This window comes from Perognathus longimembris, chromosome 2, assembly GCF_023159225.1.
Source record: "Perognathus longimembris pacificus isolate PPM17 chromosome 2, ASM2315922v1, whole genome shotgun sequence".
Taxonomy (NCBI): Eukaryota; Metazoa; Chordata; class Mammalia; order Rodentia; family Heteromyidae; genus Perognathus; species Perognathus longimembris.
In genome coordinates this window covers 45,693,221-45,698,969 of record NC_063162.1, presented here as the reverse complement: position 1 = coordinate 45,698,969, position 5,749 = coordinate 45,693,221, and the positions used below count along the sequence as shown (strand labels likewise).

Sequence of the window (5,749 nt, the reverse complement as noted above, 5' to 3'; positions counted from 1 at the left end):
TTGGTGGCAGATGTATATATTTAAGGTCAGTTTGTCTCTAGATTTGTTGGAAACTTTTACCTAATGCTGTATTTTGAAAAGTATAAAAATGCCATGAAACTAATGGCAGAGGTGTCTCTGCATCGTAAAGCCGTTTACTGTTACTTAAACTTTCAGGTCTACAAACAAGAACAAGAGGAAGAATTAAAGAAAAAATTGGCAAATGACCCTCGATGGAAGAGATACCGGAGATGGATGAAGAATGAGGGCCCTGGGCGGCTCACATTTGTGGATGACTAAAGACGGCCAGAAGCCAAAGGCCAGCATCTGCTCACCTTCATTGTGATGTGCTTCCCATAACAAATGTACCAGCTGTTTCTCAGCAGTAACCGAAATTTGCCAAATACTTGATTAAACAGAATAATGTAGAAGTGTCAACCTTCCCTTCCAACTGTTTCTCAGCAGTAAAAGAAATTTGCCAAATATTTTGATTAAACAGAATAATGTAGACGTTTCAGCCTTCCCTTCAAACTTTATACCTAAGACATTTATGAAGCTCAATTTTTATAATCTCGTTGTGAATTTGTTAAAAGATTTGACATGAGAATTTATTAGTTGCCATTAAAAATTTTATATGTTTAGTTACAATTTTTGACATGAAAATTTCTTAGATACCATTTAAACATTTTGTGTCTTAAGTGTTTGTTCTTTAATACGAGTGTTTCCTTATTGGTCATACATTTTTCTGCTTTAATGGCCTCTATATTTTCACAAAATGGAAGGAAACAATAGCAGCATTTAACTATATTATCGTGTCTTTCTGGACACATTTCTTTAGTAGAATTTTTCAACACTCATGTTGTCTTCCTAAGTCATTATAGGATTGAGTATATTCAAAACAACCTCTCAAGGAGAGTCTTTTGCTAGGACTCCTGCTGTCTCACCGCCCCATAATCTCAGCACTCGTGCTAAGATCCGAGGCTCTCCACGAGAGTAGTCTACCCTCTGTCCTTGTAGGATGATCTCATTACAGTCTCATTTATAGGACTAAACTGTATGTGCAAAATTTCTGCAGAAGGGAACCTATAAAAAACAATCTTTTGCACCATAGGATTGGTCTTTTTTTTTTTTTTTTAAATCCTCTCACAAGAACAGAAAAAATATACTGGGAAGTTGTTCATATAAAGTTCTTAAGTGGTGAAAATTCCATTGTACATGAGAGCATTTACATGCATTTAAACTAGAAAGAAAATATGCATGTCTGTGTGCTGTTCTCTCACCCACTGAAATATATAAATGTTTTTATACCTGTGGAAAAGCAAATGAAACATTTTGACTGAATCACACATGGTACGGCACCTGAGTATTAATAATCCGTCATGGTAGTGAATCAGTATTCCTACTGTTCCATCTTAATAAAATGGTTGCAATATGTCATGTTTTGTTGGTATGCCATTTTAGATATTAAAATATTGCCTTTATATTACATAATTTTAAAAGATTAGTGTAGCTTAGTGGATACGCAGGCTCTGTTTCTAGAGTATATTCTAGATATTGCAAACCTGTAATCCAGTTATGTAATAGAAAAGACTTGTGGTAAGGCCAAAAATGGCTGGACCCTAGATGAAACAAATGAAGGCAAGTGGGGCTAGGGGCATGGTTCAGCAGTGGCGCACTTGCCTAGCAAGTGTGAGGCCCTGAGTTCAAACCCCAGTAACTGTCAAGGAATAAAAATGAACAGGCTCAGCTCAAGTATGTGATCTCCACAGAGTTCAGTCCTTGCTACTTTTAACCAGACCCGAGGCCAGTTATTTAACTTGTGAGTGACAACTTCCACTGCCTCAGTTATAAAATAGTGGTAGAATTTGACTGGATTATTGTTAGAGTCCTTTTTTCTTTTTTACTATTCTAAAATCCTGAAGTATTATAATTTCTAATTTTTTTTTTTAGGCGAAATGTATTACACATCCATTCTTTGTTGTGGTTGGTTGTGGGGCCTGGGCGCTGCCCCTGAGCTTTTTTTGCTCAAGGCTAGTGCTTTACCACTTTGAGTCACAGTGCCACTTCTGATTTTCTGGTGGTTAATTGGAGATAAGAGTCTCATGGACTTTCCTGCCTGGGCTGAATTTTGTAGTAGCTTGTCCAGCTAGTATCTAGGCCTGTCTCCCTTCTAACTGGACAGGAATGTACAGGTTTGAACTGCGATCCTCAAATCCTAGCCTCCTGTGGAGCTAGGATGACGGATGTGAGCCACCAGTGCCCAGCTGCATCTAGTCTTTTTTTAGGATTCTGTTTTTTAGGTAAAAATGTCTGTTTCCAACCTCAAAATGCCCAATTTAATTTTTTTTAATTATTATAAAAGTAATGCACAGAGGGGTTACAGTTATATAAGTCAGGTGATAACTACTTTTTTTAAAATTGTTCTTTGATGAATAGTTTTATAGCATCTGTGAATGGACTGACTTGTCACAGTGTTTGTCACTTGGTATTTTTATTGGCATTCTCTAGGTCCCCAAACAAAACCCCAAGCCTCTCCATTTTGGAAACATCTAGAGAAGAATCTTGGGTAGAGAACCCCAGGACTCCACCGGGTGTTGGGGCTCCTCCAGGAAATGTTTCTTGTGCTTCCTTGTAGAGCTGTCATCACTTCCTTTGCCATCAGTTCTCGTGGGTTGATAGTGTCACTGCACTGCCCCCTTCATGACCTGTCTGTCCCTGTAATTGAGATCTCCAGAAGTTACCCTTAGGGGTTACATTCTTACCAGATGTCAAGGACAACACATCCCACTACTAACTTTTCTGCAGTGGTTTTATTTCCTAATGAATCTAGTTCTATAGATTATGGGTTGCACTTTCATAACACCTATTAGATATCCTGCTTGGAACTCCCCCCATGCCCCCTTTGGATACAAGTATTAGGGCTTGAACTCATGGCCTTGTGTGTTTGTTCAGCTTTTATACACATGGTTGGAACTCTACCACTTGACCCATACCTCAAAATTAGGCATTTTGCTGTTCCATTGGAAACTCAGATTTATTTTCCCTGGCTGTCTTTGAACCAGATACTCCAGGTCTCAGCCAGGATTATAGGCATGAACCACCCACCAGTGCTCTGCCCTGTCTAGAATCTTAAGCTGTAAAATTGGTATATAATATTTTTTAAAATGTTACATTAAAAATAGTTAGTTAGAGATTTAACTGTTTTAGAGCTATTGAATTTTTCTAGACAATCATAACTTGTTCCCTTTCAGATCTGTGTGTATGAGAGAGACTAAAGGAACATTGAACTATTTTGTTTAAGTGGGAGCCAGTTGCTGTGCTATACACAACTAGTATTATGAACCAGACTCTTGGCTACTCACTAAAAGTTCTATAGAAATTAGGGCAAAAGCTCTATAAAAATTAGGAAGAAATGATTTTCTAAGACATTGGTATGAATAAGTGGTAGCTATTGTGTGACAATAAGTCAAACAATGACTGTCAAGTTCTAATTGTGATCGAGACAGACATGTTATTATAGCCAACTAGTTGTGTATTTAAAGTATAGTTAATCTTACTAGCAAAATGTGATACTCCACATTTAAATATGGGATAAGGCTACATCTAATAGCCTATTAGCCTAATTTTCTGATTTTCTTTTTTTTTTTTTTTTTTGGCCAGTCCTGGGCCTTGGACTCAGGGCCTGAGCACTGTCCCTGGCTTCTTCCCGCTCAAGGCTAGCACTCTGCCACTTGAGCCACAGCGCCACTTCTGGCCGTTTTCTGTATATGTGGTGCTGGGGAATCAAACCTAGGGCCTCGTGTATCCGAGGCAGGCACTCTTGCCACTAGGCTATATCCCCAGCCCCGTAATTTTCTGATTTTCATATCTGTAAGATGATGGGATCTTTTTGGATAATCAGAACTATAACCTAAGTCACACAGGTTTCTTAAAGTAAGACCCCACATAATTAATTGTAAGCCTTAATAACTTAGATGAGTTAACAGGATAAGGTACCTGTTGAGGTACAATTCGATTCCTGGCTTTTACAGATGCTTTATCATAAAAGGATGTTGGATTTTTATCAAAGGTTAGATAATCATGTCACTCCTGTTCTTGATTCTGTATATACTGTTTTAGTTTTATTGATTTATATATATATATAGAACCAATCTTGCATGCTCAGGATAAAACCAATTTACGGTATAATTATTTTTTTTATTATTTGTTGAATTTGGTTACGGAGTATTTTTTCAAGACTTTTGCATTTATGTTTATCAATGAGATTTGCCTATAATTCCTTCTGTGTATGTGTGTCTGTCTTGTTTTGGAATGAGTATAATACTGGCTTTGTAGAATGAGTTTAGGAGGGATCCCTCCCTTTTTATGTCATGAAAAGTTTGAGGAATACTGGTGTTCTTTAGGTCTTGTAGAATTCAGCTGTGAATCCCTTGGGTCTTGAGATTTTCTTTGTTGGGAGATTTTTTATTGCTGTTTTAATCGCAGCACTTGCTTATGGATCAGTATAAATAGCTTACATGCTTTTGGGCTCAATTTTGGTAGGTTGAGGTTATCTAGGAATGCATCCATTTCTGCTAGGTTTTCCAGTTTGTTTGGGTAAAGGTTTTCAAAGTATTTCCTCATAATGTTCTGCGTTTCTCTTGTATTTATTGTGATTCCCCCTTTGTGAGCTTTGATTTTACTTGGATGATTTGTATTTGTTTTTGTTTTTGTTTTTGTTTTTTTTTAACAGATTGGCTAAAGGTAGTTTTAAATACTTCCTCTGTTTAAATCTTCCCCTTTTCCCCTTTCAGTAGCAGTATCCTAATCTTCCTTTGGGACCTCACTCCATATACTCTCTTCTCCTAGTCAGATGTTTGAGTGTCTTAGTTTGGAGTTCCCAAAGAAACAGTCACTACAATGGAGGTTTCCTCATGCCAGAAGTTTACTAGGGCATGTCCTTAAAATCTGCACTTGAAGGTTAGCTCAGGAAGTGGTCAATGGCAGAGCAAAGAGCTGACCTGTGATACAGTTGTTATAAAGATCTCAGATGGGGGCTGAGGATGGAGCTGTGAAGAGCATACTTGCCCACTACTCGCAGAAGCAAAAAACAAAGCCCCAAACTAACAAGAAACACCCTCCAGATGAGCCCAGCTGGAGCTCCAGAAGCAGTTCTTGAGATCAGGGGTTGGGGTTCCACTGTGTGTGTGTGTGTGTGTGTACACGCATTTAGCAGATGAGACATTTATTGAGAATCATCAGCTGCCACCACTCTCAGCAGTCCTGAGGAAGAATTTGGGGGTGTCCCTTAGCACCTTCTAGGGGTGGGGCTGGTGGAAGCCCTCATCTTGTTCTTGACCAGAGCAGCTAATCTGAGCACTGCAACACATCCTTCCTTTTGAGTAGTGATTGGTTCAGGCTGCTCTCTGATCTCAGCCAGTGAGGTCCATTCTGGGGAGTTTTGCAGGAGCCGTTAGGCAGGACAATGAGAGCGCAGGACTTTACTTCCTGAGAGTTCAGCTACCGCTGAAGGGGAGGAGGCCAGTGCTCACCTTGCAGAACAAGGAGAGGTAGAATAAGCGTGAAGCTCTTGTTTAGGTAGGTTGAGCCACTTGGTTAAGGACCCCTTGCACTTCTAAGCTACACAGGGCCAGTAGCTGACCTTTTTGCACTAAAGTGGGTTCTAACGAGATCATTGACAAAATTGAAAGTCATGGTTTAGTGAAAAATCTCCCAAATTCTACATGTAATAATGGGCCCATTTTTTTTGGCGGGGGGCGGGGGAGGAGAA

General features: G+C 39.1%; 1 protein-coding gene and 1 long non-coding RNA gene across 6 annotated transcripts in view; one reads left to right on the top strand and one right to left on the bottom strand.

The window, feature by feature from the left end:
* Window positions 1–5,749, bottom strand: part of Sgpl1 (sphingosine-1-phosphate lyase 1) — a 66,521-nt gene that overhangs the window by 10,318 nt on the left and 50,454 nt on the right. The window lies entirely within an intron of this gene.
* LOC125346424 lies at window positions 57–1,416 on the top strand. Its single transcript, XR_007209930.1, has 2 exons — window positions 57–410; window positions 489–1,416. It is a non-coding gene; the product is annotated as an uncharacterized LOC125346424 (long non-coding RNA).